This window comes from Solanum lycopersicum, chromosome 10 (assembly GCF_036512215.1).
Source record: "Solanum lycopersicum chromosome 10, SLM_r2.1".
In the NCBI taxonomy this organism is placed as follows: Eukaryota; Viridiplantae; Streptophyta; class Magnoliopsida; order Solanales; family Solanaceae; genus Solanum; species Solanum lycopersicum.
The window spans coordinates 45,511,127-45,526,343 of NC_090809.1; the positions used below are offsets into that span (position 1 = coordinate 45,511,127).

The 15,217-nt window shown below is 32.6% G+C and overlaps 1 long non-coding RNA gene across 2 annotated transcripts; it reads right to left on the reverse strand.

The window, feature by feature from the left end:
• Positions 1-39: 39 nt before the first annotated feature.
• LOC104649656 (uncharacterized) lies at positions 40-14,939 on the reverse strand. 2 transcript variants are annotated; one of them, XR_743546.3, is made up of 3 exons: positions 14,800-14,939; positions 13,008-13,085; positions 40-311 (listed from the first exon to the last, which is right to left on the reverse strand). It is a non-coding gene; the product is annotated as an uncharacterized lncRNA (long non-coding RNA). The 2 variants fall into 2 exon arrangements; XR_743544.4 differs by lacking the exon at positions 40-311 and adding an exon at positions 8,603-8,923.
• Positions 14,940-15,217: the final 278 nt, after the last annotated feature.

Here is a 15,217-nt window from a genome sequence, read left to right on the forward strand (position 1 = left end):
ATTGAAATCGTATAAGACTATCTACATAAACTCATAAGCGTTTCACAACAACCATCTAATATCAAGATAATCATAGTCATATCTGTATAAAAACATAGAGTTTCAAAAATGGAACCAATACAATATCTGAAAATAACTGGGAAAGAAACACTAGTGGAACATACTCCATTAGCTCATCCCTACATCTAAGCTAGAATATAAAATAAAGGCATCCTCAAAAGCAAGAGGACCTACCAAGTCCGGATGAATGCTCCACGTCCGGATAACTTCAGCGTAGTCTCGTAAGCTCTAGTGTTCACCTGCACATGCACCTAAAAGTAGAGAGTTATATGGATTAGTACACACTTGTACTAAGTATGGATATATGCAATCACACACCAAGGACATGCATGATTAAGAAGATCTCTCTCCTAAAGACATGAGTTATGAAAAGTCAAGTCAGTGGACTTGCCAAATCGGATTAGAAAGTCATGCTATGAGAGTAACATGCATCATCGTAAATATCATTTTGCAAACAACACATAACATATTGCATATATCAGACCACATAGTTCATATCATTCCTTCATATGCCATGATACCTTGGAATCATGGACTTGACATTAAGACTTCCCAAAATGAGGGCTCAACATATGGGACCTCAACTAGGGAGACTCATTTAGCAAACACAGAGTCTGCTTCATTCATTCATACGTACTTCATTTTCATTCATTCATATACTAGTGCAAACACCAGCTATACCTAGGATGTAATTTAAGACTTTCATCGGGTTTGCTGTGCAATGACCAAGAATAACCTAGTGTCATTACTTAACTCTAGATCACCTCTTGATTATCCTATCCTATTCTCTCTTAACATCTTTTCGTTTCATCTTTACTCACCTTTCATTATTTGTTCATCGTATAACATACATATGCTATCTTGGAGTTTACATTGAGGAACATTGATTCTAGGCATAGACACAACTTGTCTCACTTGTGCTAGCCTATCCTCATGTAGCCACTCTTTCTTTGCTTAATCATCATTTAGTATATATATACTCTCTTAGAAATTTCATTTAGTGACAATGATTTTTAGGCGTAGATGCAGCTTATCTCACTTGCACTAGCCTATAGTTATGTAGTCACTCTTTTCTTTACATATTAACTATGATTTTTTTTTGGAGTATGCTTGAGATTTGACTTTACATCATTCTACACTCTCCTTTCGTGAATGTTCATTTAGGAGGTTCACATCATTTCATTACATCCATCTTATGTTCACTAACTTTTAAACGTACGATGGACTTATGGATCCATACGCACAATGCATGAGGCTTCATTCATAATTCGTCTAAGTGACCCATACTTATCTAAGATTATGTGGTACAAGACTTATGCATCTTGTTGGTATGCCAAGATCTTGATTTTGACTCTTAGAGGCAGCATTTATAAAATATTTATTCACGTATGACTTATGTGTCAATATGGAATTGGGCAAGGGAGCTTGATTTCGAATTCCTTGAGCAACACTTAATATTATATTAAACTTGGTGATTGCATTTTTCAGATTTGGGGGACCCTAGGTCGATCCCCATCATCCCTATAATATTTTCTTTCTTTTACCTCCTCTTTTTCTCGTTTAAGGTAAAGAGATTGTGGGATCAGTCCCCCACAAACTCATTCTTTTTCTCTTAATCTTTCTCTTAACTTTATCCAAGAGGTTGTGGGCTCAATCCCCACTTCCCTCATTTTATTTTTCTCTTTTATATTTCTCCTAACTCTCTCATCTATTCAAGAAGTTGTGGGTTCAATCTCCACTCACCAAATTTAATTTTCTTTTCCTTTTTCTCATGAACTTTTTATGTAATTTGCATTTGGTGAGGTCTTGGGTTCAATTCCCAATGACCTCGTAATTTTAAAAAAAATTAAAACATACCTCATAGTTTATATATTGATTCTTGGAGTAATTCGGGTGACATTTTTTCAACAACATTACCCTTATATGAACATCACACTTTTAACATTTACATATACGAAAACACAATATTTATAACACACAAATTTCAGGCAACAACATAGTTAATTTACAACACACCCATGCTCAAACAATTAACGTAAAACACTTTTCCGGAATACATCTTTCATTCCTTACATAATTTCCAAATACACATTCAATACATAATCACAACCAGACCTAATATTATCTTCCAGAAGACATACCAACGCATGCTTTGAATCTTTCAAAGTATCTAATGACAGGGGCATGCAACGGGGACAACCTTAGTTTTTTAATTGCGATTAAAATGAACCTTAAGGGTCTCTTGGAAAAGGGGCCAAGAGAGAAGAAAACTCATACCTTAATGTCGTTCAACACTTATTTCAGTGCTGCCTATTCCCACGACACCACTGCCTCACCACCAAAATCCAATCCGTCGAGAAGAATGTTGTTGATTTTCATTTTTAGCTTAACTTTTTGTTTGAGTTTTTGTGTGTACGTTCTTCAAGAGTTTTTGTGGGCCACACTTGATAAAATCTTATATTATAATTTGCTTTTGGCCACGCTATTGTGAAGGTATATATGCATTAATTAAGCATTTTTCCGAAGTATTTTGTGTGGAAGAAAACAACACTATTGACTCCTTCAAACATTTGGTGCTCAATATCCTTCATTAAAATAATACAATTGTGGTACCCCAATTTGAATTAGGTTTGCATATCTTAGATCATTGTATTTGACATTTACTAGATTGAAGTCTCATTGAGCTATTGTATGTTCTCCTAGATATATAATTTTTAAACTTTATTAACTAATAATATAGAATATTTTTGTATTTTGTATTTGGATAGTTATATTTGTCATTAAATGCTAGATAAAACGTAGTCTTATGGAAGTGCGTGAAAATGAAGTGTTACATTGGAAAAATTCTAGATACTTAACCATTCTAAATTCCTCCATTTTGTTTTCAAATACTATCTTTTTAATTTGTGATAAAAGTTTTAGAAAATATTTTTTAATTTGGGGTAAATTATTAGTTTCAATTCTGAACTATTGACAATCTTTATAATACTCATCTACTTGACTCGCTAAACTTATATACAATCCGATATGCCAAATAACATAGGAAGTACTCTCAAACTCTTGTAGAGGCTTGACACTCTTAATAAGAAGTTGATATTCATGTTGAAAACACACCTAGATTTGGCACGAATTTGAGGGTGTATTTCACTCATGTTGCTAGATCGTGGTGTGTTTAAGTTTCATTAGTCAAGTAAAAAGGTGTTTTTAAGACTGTCAATAGTCTGAAACAGAACTAATAATTCACGTCAAATTTAGAAATATTTTCAATATTTTCTCTTTTTATAGGGGTAATTATATTTGTTGTTCAATGCCCTCGTATAATAGGAGTGGTATTATTTTGACAGAATTTACCTATGGCAAGAGGGAAATTGGTGAAAATGACTGTTACCGATCAAGAACATTTAAATCACTAAGCAACTGAGGTATTAAACCATTTGCCATAATTTTAAGGAAAATTTAGCTAACTAGTCAAAAAAATTAACTTATTTAGTGATAATATCCATAAATTAATAATATTACTAAATATGTCAAAAATGTCATAATTTTAAAAATAAATAATTATTCTGATATTATTAATATTTTCTCTCTCATTATTTACACCTTTTTTTCTCTCTCATATATTACACATTTTCCTTAAGCTTATTAATTTCTCTCTCTTTTCTTAAGCTTATTAATTTCTCTCTCTTATTTTCTTCCTAATCAAATCCCCAGATTTCTCTCTCTTTTCTTATTCTTCTTTTCAATTTCTCTATCTAACATTCTTCCAAATCAATTTCACAGATTTTCGATTCAATATATTAATATTTTCTATTATTCTCATTTAATTTCGTTGCAAAATTTGATATGAAGATTAACATTGATTTGGGTATTATTATTTTTTTAGATTCCTTATTTATTTACTTACTGATTTTAGTATTTTTTTAATTTTTTAAATTTTGTTGTTGTTCTTAAAACATTTTTTAGGATTTGAGACTACATAATTCTCTCTTCAATGGACGTTTTCAAGAGAGAAACTAGAGGTATTGGACAAAATAATCAAAGTTCTTCCGTTTTTTATCATTTAATTTTTTTTCACTCAAGAATTAAACAACAATATAGGTTTCGCTTCTAAATCTAAGGAGGATATACGACGGGGAAAAATGCCTGAATCTGTCGATGTGCAAAATTCCACACAAATTTTTTTCACTCAAGAATTAAACAACAATATAGATTTCGCTTCTAAATCTAAGGAGGATATACGACGGGGAAAAATGCCTGAATCTGTCGATGTGCAAAATCCCACACAAATTAATAACCATGAAGTTGAAGAAGACCAATTTGTTGGAGAAGAGTTTTTTTTTTTGCATGTTCTGTGTCTTGCATGTTTAATTTAATTTGTCTAGCAATTTTTAAGATTCAAAAAAATTCATGTTACAATGCGTTTGGAAGTATATATGAAATTTTTATTATGTTATAGTTAGTATTTATTTTTGTATTTTATATATTTATTGTATTTTGTGTTCTATTTTTTTTTTTGTGTGTGTTAGTTATGTCAATGTAACACATTATATGAGTTTGATTGTGTATATTTCATAGTTTTGATGTTTTTTGTATTCATAAATTTGGAAGTGTATATTGAATTTTGTTGTTGTTTTAGTCAGTATGTATTTTTGTATTTCATTGTTATATTGTATTTTGTATCCATAGATTTGGAATCGTATTTCATTTATTTAATTTAATTTGTATTCTGTTTTTTTCTGATAGTTATGTCAATGTACCACAGTTAGTATTTATTTTTGTATTTCATAGTTTTATTATTTTTTGTATTCATAAATTTGGAAGTATATATTGAATTTTAATACTGTTTTAGTCAGTATATATTTATACAATTAATAGTTGTATTCATTCAAAAATTATGTTGCATTGTTTCTGAATTTGACATTTTTTTTAATTTGTATTTATTCTAAAAGTATGTCAACTAGTTATGTATTTTATTTAAGAATGAGTACACCAAATATTCAATTATTTCTTTTCAATTTTATATTTCATTCACTTTTTCATCATACTAATTTTTTGTATTTTATATATTATTATACAAAATTCAAAATAAAAACTGGAATAAATAGAAATACAAATAAAATACATATTGAAATGAATACATACAAGAATTTCGAAGAATAAAATAACTATATAGGGAAAAAAATATATAAAAATGCAAATACATTTCTTAAATGACTATATAGATAAATTTGGCATATTTATTGGAATGAATATAAATTATAAAAAAAACTATAATAAATATAAATAGAATATATTTTGGAAGGAATATAATTTTAAAAAGGTAAAAATTTTGGAGAGAAAAAAAAATTAAATTTTATTTGAAAATGTAACTGATGAGAAAATTAAGGATGCTTACCTTTTTTTGAAATATTCTCTCCCTTAATTTTATCCCTTTTGTTATTAAATAAATATATTCTTTAAATAAAAACAAATAATAAAAACATTAATAAGATACATAACAAACTAAAATATGACATTTTTACTAAATATTGAAAGTGTTGCTAATGAGCCTTTTTAAATGCTAAAATATTGACATTTTGAAAAATTCATGGTACCCTAATCTACTCCAACTTTTTTTTTTTATCATCAATTTAAATAGGAAAACTAGCAGAAATATCACTAGTTTGGAAGCAAATTACTTAAGTATACTTTAGTTTACATATTATGAATCTTACCAGAATTTGATGCATCCGGATATGTCCAGATACATACATCTCTAGATATTTCAGGTCAAAATTAGGTATAATTTGTTCTTTATACATTGTATTTCGTAAATTCGCATGTATATTTATAAGTAAACAAATCTTGTTCACCTCCTTCTCATTCCACTTGTCAATTTCCTCTGTATCTTGTATCTCAAATACATGTAAATTGCGCGAAATTCATACAGATACATGTATCTAATGTGTAGCGAGGGTGATTCGCATGCAAGACTATCTCCCCCCCCCCCCCCCTATCTAGCTCATTTCTCTTCCTAATTTAGCGTATCTGGTAGAAATACATATGTATCTAGGTGGTTTCCCTCAAAATATGATATGAAACTATTAATTGGTGGTAAAATACGTAATTATTTAAAATTATAGATAAAATTAGTATATATAGTTTAAATATATGTTTAATAACATAGTTTTCCATTAATTATAGTTTAAATATCGTTATAATGGAAGAGGTATATTTAAACCAAAATTATACCACGTGAGGATATAATTGGATCAACAAATATAAGGAGTGGTATTTTTAAACTAGTTTTGATAGTTGAAAGATATATTTGATCCTTTTCCATTTTATAAATTCATCCCTTTTAGATACAAGGTAGAATATTAGTAAGCTTTGACCATTGTTTGGTGGAAAATATTGCTAATATTAGATTAAGATTTGCATCAAACTCGATAAGGATACAAATTAAAAATGAATATTCAAATATATATGGGTGTATCTTTCTCAATATACAATAGAAAATTTTTAATCAATAGTAAAATATATAATTATTGGAAATTATAGATAGAATTAGTATATATGATAAGTCTATATATGTTTAATAAGATAATTTTCCCATTTAAATATGATCTAAAGGTACTCTTTATTATAATGAGAGATGTGTATTTAAACCAAAACAATAACATATGAGTGTATACTTATACCAACAAATACATATTTAAACTATTTTAATAGTTCAAATTAAAGAAATATTTGACCCTTTTTCATTTTGCAAATTCATCCTCTTAAATACAAGGTAGAATATTAGTAAGCTTTGACCATTATTTGGAGGAAAATACTACTATTAAGAATTGCGTCACATTACAAAAATGAATATTAATTCAACTATATATGTGGGGCTGCGTAAAGAATATATTTTGATAAAGGGAAAAATTAGATCTAGTGAGATATGGAATTGAATAGGAAAAACCAATTGAGTGTCGTAATGGTAAAGTGAAATTGGGTCTTTAAAAGTGGGTAGGGTTGGAGAAATGGAAGCATGCTTCCACCAATAAATAGTATTTTATTGATAATTGCATTGGTAGGTAATGAGAATATTAAACCATATCTCATATTTTACTTTTTCAAATGATCGTAGTATTAGGATTAATTTAAATATATTTTAAATTTGTTATCTATTGATATGATAAGTTTCAAAAAAAACTTTTTCCAACTAGAGTTTGACAAATGAGATTAAATTTTCCCTTAATTATTGAGCTCATATACATCGAGTGTGTAACCTTATTTTTTATATCAATATATAATATTAGATTATATTTACTTTTTTAATAGGTGACATGTTTTGTTTAAAAATTATTGATCAATTATGAGAGGTTTACTATAAGATATGTTATTTGAGTAGCCTGATAATATAAAAGTTTTCTTTTGAGTTTAAGATATATACACTCACGTAATAATTTTTTTTATCATCACATACTTATTTTTTATTTCTTATAGCAGATAATCTATCATATTTTAAAGTACAAATCTCACCTAGTAGGAAAGCTTGTATGTAAAAAAAAAATACCTTAAGTGATTGGTTGTGCAAAAAACAATTTATAAGTTAATCTGTTTTCTTTGCATATTGTTGATGTACACAAGTCAAACTCTATTGTTTTTATATAGAGAACATATATAGATCATTCTTTGAAGCCAAAAAGTTATGTGAAACTTTAATCAAAAAAGCTAAATCTTGGATATTTGACAAAGGAAAATGTTGTTATAGAACATATCTAGTAATAATATTCAATATGCCTCATTCCTTGACTAAAATTATCGTTAACATTCAAATGCACATTTAACATTTTCAAACATGAAAATTCAAATGTATGAATAAGATGACTTCTTGCTTCCTACACCTTAAAGCAAAATAGTCAAAGAAATATACCTACTTGACTCCTGAATATCACCTTTATATATAGGCATAATCCTTCTACCCAAAAAATATTGCAAACACAATACTTCATTTTTTTTCTTAACAAAAAATAATATGAAGTGCTTCAACTCTTGTTTGTTGGTTGTAAATGTCTTGTTAATAATTCTCTTTGTTTTCTTTTCCAATAACTTGATGCAAGTTGAGGGGTTGAGACCTCTTAAAGAACAAACTTTCTCATCAATGGTAGAGAATTTTGTTATACAAAGAGCATATTCCGGGCCAAGTCATCGTGGACGAGGTCACTAGGTAGCAAGTTCAAAGGTATTGTTGAACAATACTACATAAACATGGTGTTTAACTTGAGTTTATCTAATATTTATACTCTTCAATTTTGAGTGTATACATGTAGACATTTAAATAGTAGAAAATTCCGTTATACAAAAAGCATACTCGGGACAAGTTACCGTGGATGTGGTCACTAGCTAGCAAGTTCAAAATTGTTAAGCTATTGTCTTTCTTCAATACTTCATTTTTGGTATGTATGTTTTATGATTTTCTTCTTATAACCATACACAATTCATTGATACAATGTAAAGAATTGATGAGACAATAATATAACTAAATTTAATGTGCTTTGTACGATTATGCCAATTTTTATAATGGAAAACCTTCTTGCTCAAAGGAAGAAGACCTACAAAATATAGGATTTCAAAAACAACTTTCAGTAACTTCAAAGAGCGGTTTTACATTAACAACTCCATAACCTAAGCAACTAATTACTATGGGTGTCCAATATATATATAAAAGAGAATTCTAGACCCGCTTACGTCTCCTTCGTTCGTTATTCTCTTACGATTAACCTGCTCTGATACCACTTGTCACGGCTTTTTTGATTCTGACAAGACTCCCTGCGGCACTTGACGGTTTACTCATGATTCTTGCACGATCTCGTAAACTCAAGTAAGCCTCTCACTGTTTGGATCGCTAAGAGAAGTAAGAAGAAAGACAATAGACAGAATTTTGGAAGAGGGGACTTGTATAGCAGCATTTATTTACTCTTAGTCATTAGAGTAGTATAAATAGGAGAGTCATTGTATTTGTAAATCATCCAATAATCCAACAAATAATATAAGTCCCTAAATACATGCACTCAAGACATGTCTACATTCCAAGAATGTTTCTAACTCTTCCAAAAGGGACTCCTAGATTTCTCTAGTCTGCCCCAAGGTTCTAGAGGGTCTGCACAAGCCTCTCCAAGGCTAAAGGCTGCTGCCCCTCCGTCTGCTGCATGCCAGGACTGCCTGCCCCTTCGTCTGCTGAACTTTTGGGCCACCTGTCCCCATTTGCATGCTGCAATCTGCTTGGATAGGTGGCCATCTGCCTGGATAGATGGCGGGACGTCACAATCTCCCCCACCTAATGATGCGACGACCGCGTCGCATTGCGACTGTATCGGCGTCAAGTTCTGTCGTGCGATCATCAACTCGCGTACTCGATTAATCCCTTCGAGTAGCCTCTTCATCGATTGCCCGACCTTTCTCGATCCGATCTTTTGAACTTCTTCCTTCATAGGAGGCAAGTGCCTCAGCGGCTTCTTTTTCATCACGACAGAGTTCCTACTTGGAACCCTCATGCGCGGTGGCAAAGTCTTTTCAGCACCATTGTCTTCTCTCGAACTTGCAATGGTTGCTGCCGATGTTAACCTTTTCCTCTCGTCGATTCACTCGAGCTTCATGGCTGTTAGTCTAGTCTGTCCCTTCGTCGCCGAAGTGGCAGCACTCAAGGAAGACAGGGAGGTTGGTGGATCCACATCACTTTTGACCGGGAAAGGGAGGCCAGAGTCGAGACTCCCAAGCCACCTATCTTTGAAGGCGTTCGCAACGCACAGAAGGTGGAGAATTTCCTATGGCACTTGGAGAATTACTTCAAGTGTATTCGGGTGCAAAGTGATGTGAACAAGATCAACACTGCGGTGTCGTATCTTTCGAAGATGGTCATACTATGGTGGAAACGTAAAGAGTCCGACGTCAGAAAGGGGATATGCACTTTGAACACATGGGAGCAGTTCCGTGAGGATTTCAAGAAGGCATTTTATCCCAACAATGTCATCTATGAGGCAAAGCGCAAGTTTAGGGAGTTGAAACAAAAGGGCAGCATACGCGCGTATGTGCAGGAGTTCACCACCCTTACATTTCAGATTCCCAACCTCACGGATGAAGACATGTTGTTCCACTTCATGGATGGGCTGCAAAATTGGGCCAGAACGGAGTTGGAGCGGCGACAGGTCCGGACTTTTGATGAAGCCATTAAGCAGGCCGAAGCCTTGACAGACTTCAGGCGAGAGAAGTCTCTTAGTGCCGAGGAAGACAACGAGGTAGATAGTCATGATGATAGTGGGGAAGATTGTGGCGAAGGCGAGGAGCAACGGCCACAACCCAAGAGGCATGACACCTACGAGTCCAACAGCAAGAGATTCGAAGATCGTGGCAACACGGTGAGGAATCCGGATGGTTGCTACATATGCAAAGGGTCGCATAGCTATAAAAAGTGCCCTCAACTGAAGAGTCTTGGTGCTATCCTCCGTGAGCGGAAGAAAAAGGTAGCCCAAGAGGAAGATGAAGTCGGGGAGACTAAGCCGTTGGGCTTGATAAACCTATGCGGAGCTATCATCGAGCAACCATCGGAGGTGCCAAGGCAAGAGAAGCCAAGGCAAGCGCAGCCGAAGCATGCTGATCAGGGACTTGCGAAGTCTATGGCATGTGCTCAATCTGTCGAGATCACGATCAATGGGAAAAATGCTCGTGCGTTGGTCGACACAGGTGCGGAGGTCAATATTATGACCAAGACAGCAGCAACGAGGTTGGGGTTGCGATATAGTCCATGCAACGCCCAAATCAGGACTGTCAATGCACCATCGACTCCCATAATTAGAGTTGCGCACGGGGTGAACATCACGGTAGGCGATTGGCAAGGAAAAACCAAATTCATCATCGCCCCCATAAATCTCTTTGATATTATTCTTGGGCAGAAGTTCTTCCAGCAGTGCCATGCGGTGATCGATCCTCATCTCCAAAAATTGACAATCATGGAGAAAGGAAGAGAAATATACAGTTCCCATGGTAAAGGCACAAGCTACGGAGGGACATACTAGACTAACAGCCATGAAGCTCGAGTGGGTCGACGAGAGGAAGAGGTTATCATCGGCAGCAACTATTGCAAGTTTGAGAGAAGACAGTGGTGCTGAAAAGACTTTGCCACCGCGCATGAGGGTTCCAAGTAGGAACACTGCCGTGATGAAAAAGACGCCATCACAAAGTAGAATTCTTTTTTAATTTATTTATTTTCATGACTAGCCTTCCCCTCCTCTGAGAAACCTATATATATATATATATATATATATATATATATATATATATATATATATATATAGAAGAGAATTCTAGACCCGCTTACGTGACGCCATCACAAAGTAGAATTCTTTTTTAATTTATTTATTTTCATGACTAGCCTTCCCATCCTCTGAGAAACCTTCGCAACTGTCACAACCATATTACAAATTAAGCCTCCACCAAATCTTCCATATGTATAAATATCACCCCCCTTTGAATTTTTTTAAACAAATGATCGCCAGTAGGAAGGAATACTATGCCAAACTTAATTTTAACCAACTGATACAAAAATGAAATTTTGGGTCAAATTATGTGAGTTAGTTGACCCAGATGAATATATATAAGTTATACCTTGAAATTTTTCTTTTTAATTATGGAATTGTGAATGTTTCTCCTTTTATCCTATGTATACTTGCATTGTTGGATGCATTACTCTACAGTTTCTCCATAGTCTTATTTTACCTTTGGTGATTCGAGTTTAATCATTTTTGTCTAGGGGTGGTACAATATAGATTGAAGGTCAATCTCATTTATTAGAGCTTTGAATTGATATGTCAAGTACACATTGTTGGATTTTAAAAGATGTGAATGAAATATAAAGCATTGTCAATTTCATGAAAAATTATTATTTTTATAAAAAGTTATGACTTTTATAAAAGATTGCGGCTTTTATGAAAAGTTTGTAACTTTTATGAAAGGTCGTGACTTTTTCAAAGAGTTAGGACATTTCTAATAGGCACAATAAACATTTGTTCACGCTAACTTTTTTGGTCAATAAATAGGGGGATTTTCTCTCATTTTAAAACGACGAAAGTTCTAAACTTCTTCTTCTTTTGCATAATTAAATAATCGTGTACTTTATGCTCCTGTTGAATGACTTACTGATACCATTGTTTTTGTATTAATACACTGGTGAATAAAATCATTCTATCCTGAGAGGATCAATTCCTTTAAACCTCAAGTACTAGAGGTGAAATAATTTCCTTAAGGGGGTTGTGTTTTCAGTGGACTCAATTTTTTCTTTATGTTTCATTCTATTGTTATAGGATTTGGTATATTTTTTACAGTTATTTATTTATGCTTATGCCATTAATTGCTATTTTTATTACATGCTTTAAAATTTATTGTTTATGTTTCTGCAAAATTATTATTTGTTATATAAGTACTTTGTTTTAAACGTTTTTGAAAAATATTATATTTATATATTTTGACTTTTTTGGAGTCGCCATTTAATTTTAAAAAGAAAATAAGAAAAAACTATATTTTCAAAAGACTTAAACAGAAAAATCATTTTGAAACTTTAAAGGGGTTCCGAAATTCCTATTTATATTTTAGGAAAATTTACGGAACCTAAAATATTTACTAACTCGTAATTATCCAACAACTAACTCGTTTGGCTAAAAGATCTTACTTTAATTTTAAGATGAAATTAAATAAGGTTGCTTTAAAAATTAAGTATTAATCATACTATCTAAGTGAGTTATAATTCGTAAAATTTACTTTTAAGTCATTTGCTTGGTTTGATTAAATTAAGTTGTTTAAAACAAAATAGCGTCTTGCGGGATTTCGATTCATTAACCCTAAGATTATTGACAATTAAATAACACTAATTAAGCAAATACCGGGAGAGAGAGAGAGAGAGAGAGAGAGGGAGATTGGGCCCAAACCTGGGTTCTATCCGCCTGGACCGCAGTTTGGACTCATTTCCGTTTGTAGGTGTTAGGCCCACTCGACTTGTACCTGTCCTAAACTAGTGAAATAAAAATAAGTAAACTTACAAGGCCTTAAGCCTAAAACTAACAAAATACGACATAAATAAATACAAAATATAGGTTTTTGGCCACCAAAAACTTCAACTATTTAATGGCTCCATTTTCCTCGATTTTGGGAAACTGTCCGTCAATTTTAAAGTTGGGAGACTTGATGGAGACGTTGAGCCTTTACAACTCTCGAAAATGCGGGAATAAAACGAAGTCCACGAGGACTTGGATGGATTTTTACATGCAAACAAAGAATAATAAAGTGAATAATAAATCTTGATTCAAGGTGAGAGGATGTCAAGTAGAGAAAGCATATATGTTACTATCCTTTAATGCTAACACCGTAGAAAAAGACTACAAGGATCAACTAATGACTAAATGATTTTAAAAAATCACGTAACCTAATAAAAACCGACAATGAGTATCAAGAGAATAAATAAATTTTCCAGCCATGGATAACAAACGGCAAGGGGACTAAAGCATACTCTTCAAAGCTAGAAAAATTTAAATGAAAATGGCAAATTATCAAAGAAAAATTGCAATTATGATCTTCACATTTAGAGCTAAGATCAGATTCCTTGTTAACTGCTAACCCAACATAATATCCAGAAGCCAACAAACCATTTGAGCAAATTAGTCAATAGATCAAAGATTCGCAACATCGAACAACATGCAGGGGACATCAAATGAACATAACTACCGACCGAATCAAGGGACACATGACTACATATGCTAAGACGCTTCACACAATAAAGAAAACACCAAAGCGTAGTGGTAGCTTAGGCAGTTAAGGCTATTAGTGATTAAATGGACAAGGAACTGGGCATATTTATGCTGACAAAAGCAGACCCTTATGATTGATATCATTAAGCTTAAAATGCAATAAATATTTGGACAAAGACATTGAGGAAACTGTGTATCAATAAAAAAACGCTTGAGTATTTGAACAGAAAATTTCAGCTGACCAGATCAGTAAAATGTTCCTATTTTTGCAGAAAATTTCAGACATGGATAAGGGAAGGTTTTTAGCGTTTTTTTTTTCACCACTTCAAGTGAAGGGAGAAAGTAGGCATAGACATGCAGAGAGACTACATCAAGCTTCAGGACAAGATTCACATACCAAATCACACATTTGACATCAAGCGAGAAAGAATTAAAACTAAATATTATCACGTCATTACAAACGGAGATAGACTAAGATGAGTTGAACATTTTGAGAAATAAACCAAATGCAATCATCAAAATCTAGAAATAAGCCAAAGGTTAACAATTTTAAAGCTAGAAAACCTTTTCAAACACATGTACACCAAGCAAAGAGAAATATACTTCTATTTAGACTCCAAAACTAATTAACCAACAGTCCAGTACTAAATTTTCTGCAGTAGTAACAAACCAAAGATCAAAAGATCACATCGAAAACAAAATGTTTGCCAAAAGGCTAAGTATGACTTATTTGGAAAACGAACATGCAAGATGGCAAAGGAAACTCAAACCAGACAAAACTAATAAGGCAAAAAACTCGATAAGTGAGACAGTAGAGCTTGAATAAAGTCTTAAGAACACAACAATTGATCATGTAATCTCAATTGAATGACGACAATGGCAGTCAAACACAATAGCCATTTCAACATAGAGATACTTCATTCGAGTGACTAGAATAGAGAATGATATATTCGACAAAATGAGATAAGTTTATTACCTCTTATAGTGCAGCGATTTTGGGATGGTTGATGAGTTCAGAGAGACACTTCCACTAACACAAAACTTGAACGTGAATGCTCAATCGGATCCTACAATGAAACTCAAAAATGCGAAAAAGAGAGCCTCTACAATATGTTCTATGAAGGATTATGGCGTTGGAGTTTTCTCTCTACTTTGTTCGAGAAAAAAAAATGTCCAACCAAAAAGAAAATATCTAATAACTTGCCTTTTTCAAAAATTTCTCCCTCTTCCTCCTCCGTTTTTGTTTTTAGAATTATCAGGACTAAAATTTTCTCTCCCTTCTCCAAAAAATCTCCTCCTCAGCAGAAGTTCAAAAGAAAATTTATATAGGAACGAAAACAGGGTTTAGAAGGGGAAGAGGTGAGGGTAGAATTAGGTAAGGCCAAGAACCAATT